The following is a 20,980-nucleotide window of genomic DNA, read 5'->3' as shown; positions in this document are numbered from 1 at the left end:
GCTGTCCTGCTGATGTCTTTAGCTGTAGTAGTGGCTGAATCACACACCTGAAACCAGCATGCAGCTAATCCAGTCTGACTTCAGTCAAAGCATCTACTATGCATGCTTGTTGAGGGGCTGTGGCTAAAAGTATTAGAGACACAGGATCAGCAGGAAAGTCAGGCAACTGGTATTATTTTAAAAAGGAAAAATCCATATCCTTCTCAGTTTAGGTTCCCTTTAAGGAGTATGACTGATATCACAAATGCTGAAGCTAGGATTCTCCTAATTCCCTGGGGGCTCCGGGGATGCACTGCAAATGAAGGTTAGAAAAGAACCAACCTGTTTAGGGACGGACGAGTAATCTACTGCAGTTGGCAAAGTTATCTGATCACCGCTGAGCTTTCTGCCACGTCCCGACCTTACAGGAGAAAGAACATCGAGCGGTGTTATAAAACAATAAGAGACAACAGGAAAATCTTATCTACTCAGGTTATCATTTACACCTCCAAAAACATAAAATCGGTGCACTAAAATATGACACTTTGCTTGGTGCAGCTAGATTCAGGACCGGCTTTACTAAAGGGTTCCTCCACAAAAGAAAAAGATCTGGGCACTGACCATCCATGCGGGCAGGAGACTATTTGCAGCTTTCAAATAATCAAGCAGTTATACATGATTATTGGCATACGGAGGTGGAAGGGAGAGAGTGGAAGAGTAGAAGACAGGCAGGCACAACGACCTTCTCATACATGTGGTTTCACGCATAAGGGGAGTTAAACATTACACAAGGGCTGTCCAACTGGCCCCCGGGCTGTGCTCACTTGCCTGGACTATTTTTTGGTGCCAAGCTCCTCCTCCGTCAGGCCCACCTTTTGATTTCTTAAGATGGCTGAGACAGTTCTGCATGAATTTCTAAAAACCTACCAATATTTTGTCTCAGACACTCTTGACAAATCTGGCCCACGGTTCTCAACAGGCAGTATGTGTAACCCTGGGGGTACTTGGTCTGGGTTTAAGGCAGGGGTGGGTGTATCCAGCTCATTTGGATATTTAATTTGACATGCCGATGCAGGGCCAGATTCCATGCCACAGACAATGTGAATATTGCCCCAGTAGGTGAATTGGCATTACGCAGTTCCACAGAGGACTTGAGATGTTTTTTACAATATGAAGTACTCAGCAAACCCGGTCTCTCATAAAAGGTGTACATGCTGTAATAATGTTGGGGAACACTGCTCTGTATGACACAATGAGACCTTACCTGCATATTAACCTCTTGAAAAAGGAGAGAATGGATGCCAGGCAAGTGCAAATCTTAAACAGGCGGAATTGTGTGACAGCCATGCTGAGTGATCTCCACCTGCAATTGCAAACATACACTCATATCAATTCAATGTATATCAACGCCAGTTCCTGTGTTTTTAAAGAGAAACTCCAACCTAGAATTGAACTTTATCCCAATCAGTAGCTGATACCCCCTTTTACATGAGAAATATGATTTTCACAGACCATCAGGGGGCGCTGTATGACTGATTTTGTGCTGAAACCCCTCCCACAAGAAGCTCTGAGTACCGCGGTACTCTGGGCAAACTGCCACAATGTAACAATGTTCACAGACAGGAATTAGCTGTTTACAGCTGTCTCTAACAGCCAAAACAGCTAGGAGCAGCTACATAACCGGCCCACAGTAAAAATGTCACCATGTAATAAATGTCAGAATGTAAATCGGGGAGAGGAAAGATTTTACAATGAGCAAACACTGACTAAATCATTTATACATAATTATGGTAAAAAATGAAGCACTTTTTTTACTACATTATTTTCACTGGAGTTCCTCTTTAACTGACACCACACTAATACATTGAAGGAGACAGGATTCCAGACTTTGCAGCCAGGCTTGCTCTAGTAGACCATAAAATGACTGCAGGCCGCCCTATTTCACACAGCTGTCTATGTCCCTTCCCCTGTCATCTGAACAGCATGATTAGTGGTTCTCAAACTTATTATTGGTGTCAACCCTTAATGGCTTTGAATGTTTTTTAAAGGCACCCCTCAGCACAAAAACTACTACCAAAATGCTGTTATGACCCTGCATCATCCACCCCCCCTTTAAGTAGCTAGTGATGGTTATTAGGCAATCCCCCCCCCCCTCCCAGCAGCCAATGACTGTCTTCCACCCCCTTCCCCCGGAAGCAACCTCCCCTCTAAATATTTAATTAGCCCCACGTTAGACAGAATTACCCCCTCCAAATAGTCTGCGGCTCCCCCCCCCCCCCCTCTTAATTATGCAGCACCTCCTGAATGAACATAAGGATAAAGAGTATTTTGTAGAGCACATAGACCAGGGGTCCCAAAAAAAGCCTCAGTGGGCCGCATTCGGCCAGCGGGCTGTAGTTTGAGGACCACTGTGCTAAATCATGTAGCAGCCCTGCCATAGAGCCTGCCTTTGGCTTGTACAGCTGAATTGCTTCAGTTCCAGTGTTCTCCCCAGAAGTTTTTCGCAGCTGGGCGGCATGAAAAATTACCTGGACCGGGAGGTACAGGGAAATACAGGATCAGCGCTTTCATTGGGGTGAACTGGGCAACTGCACAGGGCCTGAAAGCTGGCTCATAGGCCACCAGATCTCAAATTGCAGTTCAGCTCCCCCCCCCCCCCCCGGGGTGCCTGGGCATAGCTGCAGGGAGAAGATGAGAGTGTAAGCTCTTCAGCCCAGCGTGCAGTGTGAACTCTCTGATGACTGTGTGTTATCTTCTCGCTACAGAAGCCTCCTCAGGTCCTCTTAACATCCCAGAAACACCTCAAGCTGTGGTACGGCTGTAGCCTGAATCCCCTGCTAACCCCGGGACACCCCCCCCCCCCCCCCCACTGGCCTTATCTCCCTACATGGAACCAGCATGTGGAGAGCAGGCGGAGACAGCCAGGAGTGCAGTGAATACTAATGAAGAGAGGCAGAACACACACATATATACACTCCCCCCCCCCCCCCATACACACATGCGCAGCTCTCCACTCCTGTGAGTCAGTAGCAGAGGGAGACTGTGAGAAAGATTGTCTGCTGTCCAGCGTACTTTGCTGCTTCCCCCTGGAGGGCTGCAACAGGTGAATATTTCCACCAAGATTGCCAGCTACCGGGTTTATAAGCAGGTTCAGGAATTAGCAATGCAGCAATGCAAGGGGAAAAAAAGCGATTCCAGGAGCAGCGCATCCAATATAAATCTTCAACTTTTAATTCTCTTCGTTAAAAAACAGTGATATATGGCATAAAAATGTTGCAAACAGATATACTCATCAGGCCATTGCAGGAGGATAGAGGTGCGGAGGTGTAGTCGACGGCCGTTTCGCCCCAAGATAAGGGCTTTCTTGAGACCGAACCGAGAAAGCCCTTATCTTGAGCTGCTCCTGGAATCGCTTTTTTCTCCTTGCATTGCTGAATGAACTTTTGTATTGGTTCCGGATGTTGCACCATCATTCATGAGTGTTGTTTATGGCTTATATATGTAGTGCACTCGCCACAATCCACCCTCTCTGCGATACAGGAATTAGCAATGTTTGTAATGTTCATTTGGATTCTACAGTCGGCTGCTGCAGTGCTGGCTTCCATTCCATAGGGTGATCTGGCAGCCCCTGCAATGCTCTAGCATGCTGATCTATGATACATGTCCTACTATTAAAGGAGTACTGTTGCGAAAATCTTAAAATGTAAAATATATGTAAAAACAAATAAATAAAAAAGTCTGTTTCTTCCAGGTAAAAAGGAGCCATTATTTACTTTTCTCCTATGTTGCGGTCACTAACAGTAAGTATTAGAAACCTGACAGAACCGACAGGTTTCGGTCTAGTACATCTCTTCATAGTGGATTCTCAGCATGGTTTTTATTATTTATAAAGACATTACCTGAAAAATGTACATAAAGATGCTCGCTGATGCAGGACCAGATTCTGTGCTGCAGACACAATGTACATCTTGCCCCCAGTAGGGGAATGGGCGTTGCAGGGTTCCACAGAGGACTTGAGATGTTAATTTTCACAATATGAAATACTCAGCAAAACCCTGTCTCTCATAAAGGGGTACATGCTGTAATAATGTTAAAGTGAACCTCCAGACTAAAAATCTACTCGGCAGCACTGAAAAGGGTTGGTGTTTCTTTAACGGTTTACAGCATCAGAACTTTGTTTTTCTTACCCAAGCCTCATTTTTAGCTGCACAGAAGCTAAGCTCCGCCCCATCAAAGAATACTGCCCGGGCATTTTTATCCTGATACTGTGCAAAGCATGATGGGATTTCTGATACTGTTGTACTCGTTGCCTAGCAATTGGGAGGGGTGATCCGGACAAAGGACAGATGGAACTGTGTCTCATGCTCCCCGTCATCTCCTTTCAATCGAAAAAGATGGCTGCCTCATGAAATCACAAACATTAGCCTGTTCTTTTAAAACACGGTGGGTAAGAGTTTATATTAAATTAATTAATATAACTAATGTAACTTAATGACAGTATGTTTGTTTAGGCTGAAGTTCCTCTTTAAACACTGCTCTATATGACACACTGATACCTTACCTACATATTAACCACCTTCTGCCGTTCCGTTGTCTTCTAATCAGCCTCGGTAATCTGGCCAGTCATGCACTTTTTGTGCATGCGTGGCATAGTTGCACGCCCCCGCTGCACTCCCGTGCTCAGGAGCGTGATGGGTGGGTGTGCGTGCAGTCGAGATGCGCATGTGCAGAAGAGCTCAGCTGATTACATTACCAGTGCTGATTAAAAGACAACGGAATGGCCGGAGGGAACGGTGAGGAAGCCCCAGGTAAGTATAAATATAGCCGTTATCTTCATCTCAGGTTCTTTTTAAGGCTCTCCATTAGACGTTTCCACTGTAATTTTGCGTTTTCACGTCAGGAAAATCATACACGATTTTTCTAAAAATCCAAAACTTATTTTACATGTGTAACTTTTTGAAATGGTCCTAATTTACATGTTCTGCCTAGTGACAGCATGACAAGTTCCTTTTTCTGGTAATAATATCTATGTGAAAATTTGCAGTTGAATGCGATTTTTCTTCACTGTATACAAAAAAATTGTATATGGCATACGAAAATATAGGATAAGCTTTCAATTTTTTTTTCCTGCATACAAATTCATGCAATAATTTGCATGAAATGGAAACTAGACCATTCGCCATCATTGGTTTTCATACACATGTGAATTTGCATTGCGAAGATTTGTGGAAAAGAATTGCGCAAGTGCTGTGGAAACCTAGCCTTACTATTTTAATGACCTGCATTACCTTTATTCTGTTTTCTACAAGCTATTGGTGAGCATGGCAATTATTCAGAATCGCTCCCATACCTCTACCATACACGAGTTCACACGACAGAAGCCACAGGCAGCCCCTGATCAGCCTGGACTGAGAAATAACACAGCTGCAGACTGCCATGTAGTATATTCCACATAGTACAATCATGTGACCTGAGCCATATAGAGGTAGCTGTGTTATGGGGTCACTAGGTGCTATTCAGGAGCATCCCAGACTGCCAAGGCTCAGAGAATGAGCCATTGTTCCTCAAGCAATGAAGGCAGTCATGCCCTCAGGCCTAGAGATGGCCAGATAGGACCTGTGCATTGTCCCAGAGCATGATGGTCTATGCTAACCTCTCAGGCATGACAAGATAAATACCTGGACTAGTCAGCCCCTCTCAGCGTCATCAAACCTCCACACCATTCATAGAGAGCAAGGTATTGTTGTCCCTGTGAAGAAGAGAATAAGCGTTACATACCAGCCGGATGCAGCCAGGGGAATGGAGAACTAGATAGTCCTGATGTGTAAGTTCAGAGTAACCAGAGACCATGCAGATCATACACTAAATGGTCCATCTGGTACCACTGTTCTGTATATATACAACTAAGTATGACCGCCTCTTCCCAAACAGCCAATCACAGAGCTCCCACACTTCTAATTTCTAGGGGAGGGGCTCTCATCCAGACAAACTAAAGAGAATCTGTAACTGGTTTGTAAAATATATGTTCTAAATCAGCTTCAAGTCAAACGGGATGCTTTCAAGATGATTCTGTAGCAGAAGAAAGTGATGTGTGTGTTAAAGGACCACTATCGTGAAAAAAGTAGGCAGTTTAAATCTGACAGAACCAACAGGTTTTGGTCCATCTCCTCATGGGGATTCTCATGGTTTTCTTTGTTTTCAACAGCATTTCCTGAACAACAGTTTAACTGCCAAAATAGTAAGATACCATCCAGCCTCCCTACTCACTTGCACGCTATTTTATCAGTTAGACTTTGCTACTGCTGTTCAGGAAATGCTGTTGAAATCAAAGAAAAACCCTGAGAATCCCCCATGAGGAGATAAACTTGCCCAAAGCCTGTTGGTTCTGTCAGATTTTAACTACCTACTTTTTTGCTATAATGGTCCTTTAAAAAGGAAAACATAGGGAAATGCATCCTGTATGTATTAGAAAGTTTAGCCTAATTCCCTCTCATATGTGTTTAACCACAAGTTGTAATTTGATCTCTCCCGTGTGTTACCTGACTGCCACGACAGATAAGCTCATTTGAAAGCACAGGATGTTGACAATATGTCTGCCTCCATGAAAGCAGGAAGTAGAAACGGTGCAGATTTTAGGATTTGTATCAGCTGTAACAAAAGTGTTTTCCTTTAAAAGTTATTATGCTGTTGCGTATCTTTTAGAGCAGAGAGAAAGTTCTGAGTTCAGGTCCGCTTTGAAGGGAACCGAAAGTGAGGGATATGGATAGCAGAGTAGTAGGAGGCGCCCAAATAGATTAGGAATGTCTCAATGTTAGGGATAAATAAAAATAAATAAAATGGTCCTACCTTAATAATTCAGTAGGCATTAGTAAAATAAAGGACATTTATTGAGCACTTAAAGTGAATGTTTACCCATTTAAAAATAAAAACGTCAGATACTCACCTAAGGAGATGGAAGGCTCGGTCCTAATGCGCCTTCCCTCTCCTCTCCCGGTGCCCGGTCCCGCGCAGGATACCCCGTAGCAGTATTCGACCAGTTTGGTCAAATACTGCCACTTCCACCACCGAAGGGATGTTTCGGAAGCCTTCGGGAGCACTCGGGCTCCCGAGGACGGGCCGCTCCATACTGCGCATGCGTGAGCGCCCTCTATGACGCAATCGCGCGTGCGTAATATGGAGCGGCCCATCTTCGGAAGCCCGAGTGCTCCCGAAGACCTCTGAAGTCCCTGCGGCGGCGGACGCGAACGTGGGAGCCAGCGCAGCACCGAGGGCACCGGGAGCGGATAGGGAAGGCTCATTAGGACCGAGCCTTCCCTCTCCTTAGATGAGTATCTGACTTTTTGATTTGTAAATTGGTACCCATTGGCTTTAAAATGACACTGCGTTTCACGGCGTAAGTCGCTTCCTCAGGGCGAATGCAGTGCCTGAAGTTGCACTTTTTCCAGTTGTGGGCGCCTAGTAGGGATATGGAGGCTGCCTTATTTATTTCCTGTTAAACAATGCATATTGCCTGGCTGTCCTGATTCTCTGTCTCTGATACTTTTAGCTATAGACCCTGAACAAGCATGGAGATGAGGTGCTCTGTGTGTGATTGGATTAGCTGCATGCTTGTTTCAGGTGTGTGATTCAGACACTTCGGCAGCTAAAGAGATCAGCAGGACTGCCAGGCAACTAATATTGTTTAAAAGGAAATACAGTAAATATGGAAGCCTCGCTTTAAGTTCCCTTTAAGTGGAACGAGATGAAAAACTAACTATAGCAAGTAACTACAGAATATGTCTCATCTAAAGTTTAGATGGTTTACACAGTAAATCTAGCTGGAAACAGCTTCAACAGTATATGATTATTTCTTCCTGTGGTATAATGAGAGCAGCCATATTCTGCTTTTCAGCATTACACAGGCAAGCTGCTCTGCATCTCCACCCCTCAGCTTGTGAAAACTCCATCCCCCTCCTCCTCTCTCTACCCACTCACCTCTGAATCTCATGCATGCTTCACCAAAAGCCTCCTCCTGCCCAGGCTGAGTTCCCATGAGCACTTGCATCATGGGACTCGGAATGCCTAGGCGTGGGAGGAGCTGTGGCGTGGATACATTAATTTGCAAGCAATTGGGTAATAAATACAATTTCATAGAAAAGCATTTGGGGATGAATAATGCCCAATAAACTACATGTAACGGGCAGAAAAATAAAGGCAGGGAAAGTTTGTCTCAGATCCACTTTGACCTCTACTGGCCAGTGGAAAATCAAAGCATGCAAGAACTGGAAGATTCTCATAAGCATTGTAGAATTTTCCATAAGAGGGACGCTCCTAGCACAGCACAGAAGGGAAGGGTGACAGCAGAAATATCACACGCTTCAATGGCAGCCAGGATGCCCAGTAGATCGCATGCATGTGAAAAATAAGAACCATGAAATTAATTAATGGAATAAACGCACTGTGAATGTGGAACCAGAAGGATACGTTGCAGCGGACTACGTGGAGCGTACCAAACCTGCACAGCAAGTTCACCGAACAATGGAATTATAACAAATCATAGAGGCAAAATACACGCATGATTAGTGAAAGTGTGCACTCAGCTGTGACATTAAGATTATTAAGTGCAGCATCAATGTGTTCACAACCTGGTAACAGGATCTGGCCACAGCTCCCTCCACTCATGGCTGTACTCCACTCCTGATCTCCACAGTATGTGCGAGAGGATACAATAGAGAACTCACAGGCTCATATAGAAGACCTCATGGCTATAGCAGCAATCATTTACTTTTAGACTGATGCACATGCAGCAACGTCAGGGGCGTGCAGAAGCGTGCAGAAGCATTTTGTGCAGGAAGCGGATACATCCAATATGTATCTTAAATACACACTTTAGGCGTAAAACAGTTTCCTGTTTTATTTGAAGATTTGCAGAGGGTGTCATCCCTCTTTTTCAGCAGTAACATCCCCCTTAAGGTTTGATCCAATGCAGGGAAACACTAACTTTTTGCTGAGCATTTTTTACAAGAAGAATCTCTCACATCCTGGAACAATTAGCAGGACAAATTAGGACGCGAGACTCGCGTTCAAAAATCTTAACTTTTTAAAAGGAAATATATATACACGTCAGAGTCCAGGTCCCTCTTGCTTCAGACTCCCTTTAAAGTGTACCCAAGGTGACACGATGACAGACATGTATGTACAGTGCCTAGCATACAAATACTGTAACTATGCTGTGTTCCTTTTCTTTTTCGGTCTGAAAGAGTTAACCATTCAGGTATGCAAGTGACAGCTTCTCTCCCATCAGGAATCCATCAGATATGCCCCAGTAGGCAGAATGACTGTTCAGAGTGTGCCCGGCAGTGTAGGGAGATGGAATGTGCAGCTGACAGCGCCTGTGCTCCCAGCTGTGTATGTGTCATTCAACATCACACCTTTCTCTGTGTAGCAGTGTGTCAGTGACAGTGTTAATCGGAGATTCCCTCTTGTCACTCTGTTGCACTCGCTGTGTCTCAAGACACCAATAGATGGCATCACAGATATGAGACAGCGAGTGCTACTGAGCGGCTAGAGAAAATCCCTGATCAACAGCGGGGGTGACAGGTAGTCTGGTACCACGCACTGCTGCACTAAACATGTTGCAGGCGCAGCGGGGAGCACAGGCGCTGTCAGGTGCAGGAACCTGCTGCACATTCTGTCACACTACTCTGCCAGGTACATTCTGAATAGTGACTGCTTCCCATGACCCACAGTGACTCATGTACAAGCAGGGGAAGGGGGGGGGGGGGACATTTTGTGTGCTGAAAGTTTTGGCTTATACATGACTATATACAGTATTTTTTTACATTTTAACCTGTTGCCGACTGCTCCACGTCAATGGGCGTGAGCAGTGCGGCATCCCCAGGACTGCTCCACGCCGATTGGCGTGAATGACCGTCTATGGGGCTAGCAGGAGATCGCGTGCACATCTCCTGCTTGGGGGGCGGAGCTCCACCCCGCCTTCAGAGATTGTTGTACAGCGCTGCGATCCGCAGCAGCACTGAACTGGGGAAAGCCGTGTGGCACGGCTGTCCCCCTGGCAGCCTAAACAGTGATCGGCTGTCATAGGCTGAAGCCTATGACAGCTGATCATGCTGATTGGCTGGCGGGGGGAGGGAGGGATATAGACTAAATTAAAAAAAAACAAAAAACATTTTATTGAAAATTTAATAAAATATTTACAAAAAACAAAAACAAAAAAAACACCTGGGGGGGCGATCAGACCCCACCAACAGAGAGCTCTGTTGGTGGGGTGGGGAGAAGGGGGGGGGGGGAATTGTGTGCTGAGTTGTTCGGCCCTGCAGCTTGGCCTTAAAGCTGCAGTGGCCATTTAAGCAATAAATGTCCTGGTCACTAGGGGGGGTTAACACCGCAGTTCTCAAGTGGTTAAAGATTGGCTTTCTAAAAAAAATTAAGTAATTTCCCAGGGTAAGAAGATAGCTACAACCGTTTATCTCATCAGTTTAGTTCCTCTTTAAAGGACAACTGAAGCGAGGAGACTATGGTGTCTGCCACATTTATTTTCTTCTAAACAATACCTGCCTGGCAGCCCTGCTGATCTATTTGGCTGCAGTAGTGTATGAATAACACCACAGACAAGCAAGCAGCTAATCCTGTCAGAAACACCTGATCTGATGCATGCTTATGGCTGAAAGTACTAGAGGCAGAGGATGAACAAGATAGCCAGGCAACTGGGATTGTTTAACCAATTCAGCCATTTTTCACCTCCCATTCATCCGCCAATAACTTTATCACTACTTATCACAATGAACTGATCTCTATCTTGCTTTTTCCGCCACCAATAAGGCTTTCTTTGGGTGGTACATTCTGCTAAGAATTAATTTTTTCTAAATGCATTTTAAAGGAATTAAGAAAAAAATTGAGAAAATTCATTATTTCTCAGTTTTCGGCGATTACAGCTTTAAAACAATACATGCTACCATAATTAAAACCCACGCATTCGATTTGCCCATTTGTCCCGATTATAACACCATTTAAATTATGTCCCTATCACAATGTATGGCGCCAATATTTTATTTGGAAATAAAGGTGCATTTTTTTCAGTGTTGTGTCCATCACTATATACAAGCTTATAATTTTAAAAAATAAAAGTAATATACCCTCTGGACATGCATATTAAAAAAGTTCAGACCCTTAGGTAGCTATTTATGTTTTTTTTTTTTTTTTATATAGTTACACATTTTATTTGGGTATTTTTGGGAATGTGGGAGGTAAGCAGTTAAAAAAAAAAAAAAAAAAAAAAAAAAAGGTACGTAGATGTGGTATTACAGTTTGGCCACAAGATGGCCTCAGTCAAATTATTTTTCTTGTAAACAAGTGATCACGCTTACAGGCAGGGCTGTGGAGTCGGAGAGTCGGAGCAATTTTGGGTACCCGGAGTTGGAGTCTTTCTAATAGGGCTTAGAGCAATGAATGGGAATTGTGTTCCTATTCATTGATCTCCGGGAGGCGGCACGAGAGCGCATGGGTGCGTGTGTGATCGCTCACGGGAGCATGCAGCAGCATTTTGGATGTAGCAGATAGGTCCAAAAGGCTTAAATGGTTAAAGTGAAATAAATATGGCAGTCTCCATAACCCTCTCGCATCAGTTGTCTTTTAACCACTTTACCCCCACGCGTACGGATTTCTCCGCCCCCTTTTTTCCCTCCTAAAAAAACAGGGACGGAGAAATCCGTACCTTCCGTGCTACCGCCGCTGTCCGCACTCCCGCCGCTCGTGCGCGCGCACCCGCCGCTCGTGCACGCCGCCGCCCGCTCGCCCGGAGATCAATGAACGGGAAAATCCATTCCCGTTCGCTGATCTAAGCCCCCGCAATGATCTGCTGCTTCTTTCAGAAACAGCGAGATCATTGTGAGTCTCCCAGCCTCCTACTGCTTCCTGTAAGCGTCCTTCCGGACGCTTACAGGTCGCATGTATACAAACTCTGTGGCCATCTTGTGGCCAAATAGTAAACTACACCCTAAAAGCATTTTACATATACAAACATTACATTTACACAATAAATTAACTCATTACCTCCCACACTCCCCAATTTTTTTATTTTTTTTTGTAATTAAAAAAAAAAAAAAAATACAATAAAAAACAAAAAAAACAAATAGTTACCTTAGGGACTGAACTTTTAAAATATTTATGTCAAGAGGGTATAACACTGTTACTTTATAAACTGCGGGCTTGTAATTAGGGATGGATGCAAAACTGAAAAAAATGCACCTTTATTTCCAAATAAAATATTGTCGCCAAACATTGTGATAGGGACATAATTTAAATGGTTTTATAACCGGGACAAATGGGTTAATACATTTCATGGGTTTTAATTACAGTAGCATGCTTTATTTAAAAACTATAATGGCCGAAAACTGAAAAATAATATTTTTTTCCCACATTTTTTCCTATTTCCCCATTAAAACACATTTAGAATAAAATAATTCTTGGCATAATGTCCCACCTAAAGAAAGCCTAATTGGTGGCGAAAAAAACAAGATATAGTTTATTTCATTGGGATAAGTAATAATAAAGTTATAGACGAATGAATGGAAGAAGCGCTGAAAGGTGAAATTGCTCTGGTGGTCAGGGGGTAAAACCCCTCAGTTGTGAAGTGGTTAAAGGAAACCCGAGGTGAAAAACTCAGAACATCCTCTTCTCTAAAAGATTAGCAAGCACATGATTACCTTTATGGGAAACATGTATTACAACATATGGAAATCCTAAATAATTCTTGATTTTTAACTTGATTTCACTTTCCAGGGAGCATTTAGCGTGTACTCTCGGTGTTCACTGTATGGGAAAGCAGCCTCGGCAAAGCTCTCCTGCAGTCTATTCACAGATACTGATAAAAACTAATTAGACAGGTTGATCTGGTTAAACAAACACAGGACAACGTCAGCAACTAAATGTGGAATAAAGATTTTTTTTCATTGTGTGCTGTGCAAGAGTTCAGGTCCGCTTTAAAGCGGACCTGAACTCGGAACTTCCTCTCTCCTCTAAATGATAAGCAACAGAATGATAACCTTTAAAGAAAAACACTTCCTTGTTACAACTTATAAAGCTCCTACAGAAATGCTGTAGTTTGGTTACTTCCTAGTATCCTGGGAGCACAGAAAGGGTTAACTCCCATGGTTAGCTCACAACTCGGTAGAGCTGACAGCTCAAATTACACTGGCTCATTACTTGCAGATGAGGGAAAATTAGGACAGGCTGTTCTCTATAAATACAAACAGGGTGAACACAGGGTGGATTTCTCTGTGTTTTCCTCCTCTCCTGTGCAAGAGTTCAGGTCCGATTTACAACCATCATGATCCATAGAAATGGAAAAAACGCTCCCAAAATTGTGAAAACTGTGCAACCCATGCCTGGATCAGATTAGAATATATCATGGGCTGTAAAAAATACACACACACACACATATATATTCGTGTGTGTGTGTGTGTGTGTGTGTGTGTGTGTGTGTGTGTGTGTGTGTGTGTGTGTGTGTGTGTGTGTGTGTGTGTGTGTGTGTGTGTGTGTGTGTGTGTGTGTGTGTGTGTGTGTGTGTGTGTGTGTGTGTGTGTGTGTGTGTGTGTGTGTGTGTGTGTGTGTGTGTGTGTGTGTGTGTGTGTGTGTGTACAGTGGGTTTTGTCATATTACTGCCACAAACATGAATCAATTTTACAGTGGGTTTTGTCATATTACTGCCACAAACATGAATCAATTTTATTGGAATTCCACATGAAAGACCAACAAAAAGTGGTGTACACATGAGAAGTGGAACGAAAATCATACATGATTCCAAACATTTTTTACAAATAAATAACTGCAAAGTGGGGTGTGCATAATTATTCGGCCCCCTTTGATCTAAGTGCAGTCAGTTGCCTATAGACATTGCCTGATGAGTGCTAATGACTAAATAGAGTGCACTTGTGTGTAATCTAATGTCAGTACAAATACAGCTGCTCTGTGAGGGCCTCAGAGGTTGTCTAAGAGAATATTGGGAGCAACACCACCATGAAGTCCAAAGAACACACAAGACAGGTCAGGGATCAAGTTATTGAGAAATTTAAAACAGGCTTAGGCTACAAAAGATTTCCAAAGCCTTGAACATCCCACGGAGCACTGTTCAAGCGATCATTCAGAAATGGAAGGAGTATGGCACAACTGTAAACCTACCAAGACAAGGCCATCCACCTAAACTCACAGGCCGAACAAGGAGAGCGTTGATCAGAAATGCAGTCAAGAGGCCCATGGTGACTCTGGACGAGCTGCAGAGATCTCCTCTCAGGTGGGAGACTCTGTCCATAGGTCAACTATTAGTCATGCACTGTACAAAGTTGGCCTTTATGGAAGAGTGGCAAGAAGAAAGGCATTGTTAACAGAAAGCATAAGAAGTCCCGTTTGCCACAAGCCATGTGGGGGACACAGCAACCATGTGGAAGAAGGTGCTCTGGTCCGATGAGACCAAAATGGAACTTTTTGGCCAAAATGCAAAACGTTATGTGTGGCGAAAAACTAACACTGCACATCACTCTGAACACACCATCCCCACTGTCAAATATGGTGGTGGCAGCATCATGCTCGGGGGGTGCATCTCTTCAGCAGGGACAGGGAAGCTGGTCAGAGTTGATGGGAAGATGTATGGAGCCAAATACAGGGCAAACTTGGAAGAAAACCTCTTGGAGACTGCAAAAGACTTGAGACTGGGGCGGAGGTTCACCTTCCAGCAGGACAATGACCCTAAACATAAAGCCAGGGCAACAATGGAATGGTTTAAAACAAAACATATCTATGTGTTAGAATGGCCCAGTCAAAGCCCAGATCTAAAAACTGCTGTTCACAAACGCTGTCCATCTAATCTGACTGAGCTGGAGCTGTTTTGCAAAGAAGAATGGGCAAGGATTTCAGTCTCTAGATGTGCAAAGCGGGTAGAGACATACCCTAAAAAGACTGGCAGCTGTAATTGCAGCAAAAGGTGGTTCTACAAAGTATTGATTCAGGGGGCCGAATAATTACGCACACCCCACTTTGCAGTTATTTATTTGTAAAAAATGTTTGGAATGATGTATGATTTTCGATCCACTTCTCACATGTACACCACTTTGTATTGGTTTTTCACATGGAATTCCAATAAAATTGATGCATGTTTGTGGCAGTAATGTGACAAAATGTGGAAAACTTCAAGGGGGCTGAATACTTTTGCAACCCACTGTATGTGCCGCGATCACTCAAAAACGGCTTGACCGATTTGAACGGAATTTGGTATACAGATCCCTTACTACCTGGGATGATATGTTCTGGGGGTCTCGCATCCCCCCTGCACACCTGGGTGGAGCTACAAACAGCAAATCAGATTTCACCCATCTATGTTAATGGAAAAATGGAAAAGGCTGCCATTCTCACAGTAATCAAGCAAGAGTCCCCACACTTGGCACAGTTGGTCACTTGGTGATCAAGGTTACAAATCCAGAAAAAGTGGGCGGAGCATAAAACAGCCAATCAAATTTCAGCCATTAATTTTAAACGGGAAAAGTGTAAACTGCAGCCATTCTTACACTGTTAATGGCAGGGTTCACAAACTTGGTACACTTGGTAACTGGGTGAATGAGATTAAGATTCTGGAAAGTGGGTGGAGCCTACAACAGCCTATCAAAAGTCACCTATTGATTTTCAAGGGGAATATTTAAATAGCTGCAATTCTTACACAGTTAATGGCAGAGGCTTCAAACTTGCTACAGTCTGTCATTGGGTGACTGGGGTTCAACTTCACTAAAGGGGCGGGGGCCAAAAACAGCCACTCAGATTTTCTTGCTGGATAAACTGCTTCCATTCACACATTTTTGATGCCAGGAACCTGAAAGCTCACAAACTTGGTCGTATGTGACTGTGTGTCAAGTTGGTCCTCAGTCATCCAGTGACACAGTTGGTCACTGGATGACTGGAGTTCAAATTCAGAAAGGGGACAGAGCCACAAACAGCCAATCAGATTTGTTTAATTTCACTGGGAATATACAAATTATTGATACCAAGGATTCCAAAGCTCGTAAACTTGGTAAGTAAGTGACTGTATGTCAAGGTTAGAAAAAGTGGGCGGCGCCAACAACTACATTTTTTACATGGGAAAATATAAACTGCAACCATTCTTGCACTGTCAATAGCAGGGTCCCCAAACTTGACAGTGGGTCACTGGGTGACTGGGATTAATTTTAGAAGTGGGTGAAGCCTACAACAGCCAATCAAAATTCACATTGATTTTTCAACTGGAACATTTACATTGCTACCATTCCTACTCTGTTAATGGCAGAGGCCTCAAATCTCATACAATCAGTCATTGACTGGGGTCCAAATTCACTAAAGGGGGTGGAGCCACAAACAGCCAATAAGATTTGTTAGATTGATTTCAGCCATTCTGTTATTGGCACAGTTCTCAAACTTGACACAGTTGGTCACTGGATGAATGGGATCAATATTCAGGAAAGTGGGTGGAGCCTACAACAGCCAATCAAAAATCACCTATTGATTTTCAAGGGGAATATTTACATTGCCACCATTCTTCCACTCTTAATGGCAGAGGCCTCAAATCTGGTACAGTCAGTGACTGGGAGACTGGGGTTTAATTTTGAAAAGGGGGCAGGCTACAAGCAGCCAATCAGATTTGTTTAATTTCAATGGAAAAATGCAATGTATTGATGCCAAGGACCCCAAAGCTCATAAACTTGGTCATTGAGTGACTGTATGTCAAGGTTAGAAACAGTAGACGGTGCCAAAAACTAACTTTTTACATGGGGACCATTCTTACACTGTTAATGACATGGTTCTCAAACTTGACACAGTTGGCCACTGGGTGACTGGGATTAATATTCAGCAAAGTAGGTGGAGCCTACAACAGCCAATCAAAATTCACCTATTATCAAGGAGACTATTGAAACTGTTGCCATTCTTACACTGTTAATGGCAGAGGCCTCAAACCTGCTACAGTCAGTCATTAAATGAGTTATCAGGGATATTTGAACAAAATAAGTGCTACTTACCTGGGGCTTCGTCCAGCCCCAAGCTCCCAGCATGTCCCTAGCCGCAGCTCTGCCCGCAGCCGTTCATATCCTCTGCCTCACAGTCCCTGGCAATGACGTCAGGCCGACCTGGAGGTCGGTCTGTACTGTGCCTGCGCGAGCGGCGCTGTCAGTCACCGCCACGTGGAATGCGCCTGCGCAGTACTCTCCGGTCCGCGTGGCGGTGATTGACAGCGCCGCTCGTGCAGGCGCAGTACAGGCCGACCTCCAGGTCGGCCTGACGTCATTGCCGGGGACCGTGAGGCAAAGGAGACGAACGGCTGCGGGCAGAGCTGCGGCTAGGGACATGCTGGGAGCTTGGGGCTGGACGAAGCCCCAGGTAAGTAGCACTTATTTTGTTCAAAATATCCCTGATAAATCCTTTAAGTGCCTGGGGTGCAAATTCACTAAAGTGGCGGAGCCACAAACAGCCAATCAGATTTTTTTGCTGGATAAAATGCTTCCATGCACACACTTTTGATGCCAGGAACCGAAAGCTCACAAACTCGGTCATGACCTTGACTGTTTGTCAAGGTTACAAACTAACTGTATTTAGAGAGTTTAGCCTGTCCAATTCCTCCTCATTTGGGACCAATCACAATTTGTAATTTCCTCCCTTAGCTGTGTCAGCTGACTGCCACTATACACGATGGAGGCTGGCACTGCAGTAAACAAGTTCTTTTATTGAAAAAAAAAAACATGAAAGTGGATCCGAGATGAACTTTTACTTTTTCTCATTGCATAATTGTGTTCCTTTCCTATTGTTTATAGGGCATTCCTCAAGCCACATACTTTTTTGTTTTAATACCCCAATTCCCTATAAACTAAACAAGCCACACCCACAGGTTTTCAGAGAGCCAAGGCATTTTCAGACAGTAGCAAGGGCTCATGGGAGCTCAGTCTGGGCAGGAGGAGGGGGAGGTATTACTAGCCAGAGATTTCAGAGGCAGAATGGAGAAGGGAAGAGGAGGGGGGATTTGGTTTTTTCCACTGGCTGAGTGCTGGAGATGCTATCAGCTTGCCTCTGTGTAATATTTACAAACAACATGGCTGCTGTTGTAATACAGGAAGAAATAATCATATTCTGTTGAAACTATTTGCAGCTAGATGTGCTGTGTAAACTATCTTTAGATAAGATATATAGACAAGTTACTTGTTATAGTTAGTTTTTCATCTCGGATCAGCTTAAAAATCATGTGGCTAGCGGCCACAGCAGAGCAGCTAAAAAGTAAAAACATGATGTAAACCCTATGTCTGCCTTCAATAAAGCAGGAAGTAGACAAACTCCAGATGTATTGCAGGATTTGTAGTGGCTGTAACAAAGAAATGTATTTCTTTAAAAGTTACTTTGCAGTTGCTTTTCTTTTAGCACAGAGAGGAGGTTCAGGTCTGTTTTAATAATAGGTACTGGCTGCTTGTTACATAGAGCAACTCTAAGATTGGATTGCTGGATTGTTTGCCCTGAGCACATTACCTGGGAGACCAGAGCTGTGATAATCTTCCAGAGTGATGAGCACTCGGCCAGACCTCTGCCTGCTGTTCTTCTGCCTGTAGAATGATTGACAACATTCACATTTCAACATATTTATAAGAGCTCAGTGTGAACAGGAATTTGCATCTATGTTAGTATGCAGAAGGTTATAGCTCATGCATATGCCCCCAGCATGCACTGGAAGAGGGGCTGCAGAAGGTTATAGCGCATGTATATGCCCCTGCCCCCAGCATGCACTGGAAGAGGGGGTTCAGAAGGTTATAGCTCATGCATATGCCCCCAGCATGCACTGGAAGAGCACTGGCGAACTGAGGGGGCTATTCCGGGTGTCTGGAACCTCCCCCCTGCACTGAGCTGTCTATTAAGCCAGGGAAGCCTGCATAATATAAACAGCCTCATTCTCCCTCCCTTCTAACTTCTGGTGCCTCCCTCCAGCTAATAGAATGAGAGAGGCAGCCCAGCTTCCCTCAGGAAGATGCAGCCTGCAGTGAGAGAATGTTGATTATGGAGTCCTGGACTCTCCACAGCACAGAAGTGTCAGACATGATGAAATTAGAGTGCAGGCAAGCTGGTAAATATGCACAGCATGATGCAGAGCTTGCCTGGACTCAGGGTCTGTGGGCAAACATCTGTCTGGTCTCTCCCCATTGTTATAATGACTGCATGTGTGGGTAAGGTGTTTAACAAGCTGAAAAGTTTTTGACAGTCCCTTGACTCCAGGAGGGCTTCTTTCTGACTTGTGTGAGAGACTGACAGGGACAGGAGTCTGATTACAGGCAAGTAGCCTGTGTGATGTGGGACTGCAATACAGATAAGTTCTCTGCTCCATCTCAGGCTATTCTCAATTTCTCCACTCCTCTCTCTGGGCTAGTGCACGCCAAAATGACAATAGCAATCGCTAGCAATTTGTGAGTGTGATTTTGTGAAGTGATTTTCAGAGCGATTTTTGAATGAATTGCTCAAAAACATGCTACATGCAGTATACCTGCGATTTTGAAAAAATCACAACGCTGCTGTGGGAACACCCACATAGGGTAACATTAGCCAAGCGCTTTTCAAATCACTGTTGATTTGAAAAACGCTCAGAAGCACTCTTGGTGTGCACCAGCCTCCTTCATTCACCTTTGTTTCCCTCTTCCCCTAGAGCTGGCTGTGTGTTCTTGTCATACAGGAAAGCTAAATAAAAGTGCAATCCTGGTGAGGCAAAATATTATTTAGTATTTATATAGTGCCGCCATCTTCCGCAGATGCATATATCCCTGCATCATATGGGTATCGCTTGCGCTATGTGACACTATGTAGCATATTCCACTGAATTGTCCAAACTAAGTCTATCTCCTGTTCCTCTCTTGGGGAGTTGTTCCAGCGCTGTACCCCATTCACATTTGCTGCTACCAGAAGCCCTCAGAAACACTCATGTCCTTGAGTACTTCCAAAGATAGGCAGTTCCGTAATACGCCAGCGCACTTTTGTGCATGGGCAGTATGGAGCCACCTGTATTCGGAAGCACTCGGGGACATACGTGCTTCTGGACCTTTCAGGAACCCCCCCCCTTAAAAATCCTGCGTTTGCCCCTGAAGAGGGGCTGCAGAAGGTTATATCTCATGTATATGTCCCTGCCCCCAGCATGCACTGGAAGAGGGGGGTTCAGAAGGTTATAGCTCATGCATACGACCCTGCCCCCAGCGTGCACTGGAAGTGGGGGGTTTAGAAGGTTATAGCTCATGCTTATGCCCCTGCCCCCAGCATGCAGTGGAAGAGGGGACTGCAGAAGGTAATAGCTCATGCATATGTCCCCAGCATGCAGTGGAAGAGGGGGCTGCAGAAGGTAATAGCTCATGCTTATGCCCATTCCCCTGCCCCCAGCATGCACAGGAAGAGGGGCTGCAGTCTCAGCACCCCATGCTCTCCACCTCCTGGGGGGGTGTAGCTGTCACAGGCTGGATGTAGAGTATACAGTATATTGCACGTGGGCCCGGCTGCAGTGTAGATTACCCGGCATGCGGTGGGCTGGAGGTGGGAGTGATCAGCAGTCGGGATTGACCCCCGGAAACGCCATCAGGAAGCAGCTCCTCTCTCTAGTCTTCTCCTCGGCTGGACGGAGGTGACGTTGCTGGACACGTCCTGACAGCTGCGTGATGACGTCACTCGCTGAGGGGCGCGGCATAAAGCAAAGGAAGGCTAGGTGGAGGCTGCCGGGAGGTGTAGTCCTGAGTCCTTACCCGTCAAAATCACAGATCACAGTGTTTGTGGATCTACAGTATAATCATAGCTCCCAAGTCCAACTGTCCCTCTTTGGGAGCCCTGTCCATCTTTCTATGTAAATATGTGACTTCTATGCTGAAAAATATGTTTGATTGACTCTAAACTTTATTCCCATCCTTTAAATTGATATATAATTGTTAAATATTGTTCAAATGTTACTATGAAGGAAAATGAACCAGGATAGAAAGGACCA

General features: G+C 44.5%; 1 long non-coding RNA gene across 1 annotated transcript; it reads right to left on the bottom strand.

The window, feature by feature from the left end:
- Positions 1–1,328: 1,328 nt before the first annotated feature.
- LOC137519143 (uncharacterized) lies at positions 1,329–20,654 on the bottom strand. Its single transcript, XR_011020972.1, has 4 exons — positions 20,518–20,654; positions 18,505–18,578; positions 5,658–5,728; positions 1,329–1,342 (listed from the first exon to the last, which is right to left on the bottom strand). It is a non-coding gene; the product is annotated as an uncharacterized lncRNA (long non-coding RNA).
- Positions 20,655–20,980: the final 326 nt, after the last annotated feature.

This window comes from Hyperolius riggenbachi, chromosome 5, assembly GCF_040937935.1.
Source record: "Hyperolius riggenbachi isolate aHypRig1 chromosome 5, aHypRig1.pri, whole genome shotgun sequence".
Classification (NCBI taxonomy): Eukaryota; Metazoa; Chordata; class Amphibia; order Anura; family Hyperoliidae; genus Hyperolius; species Hyperolius riggenbachi.
The sequence above is the reverse complement of the archived record's forward strand: the minus strand, read 5'-3'. Positions and strand labels throughout refer to the sequence as shown.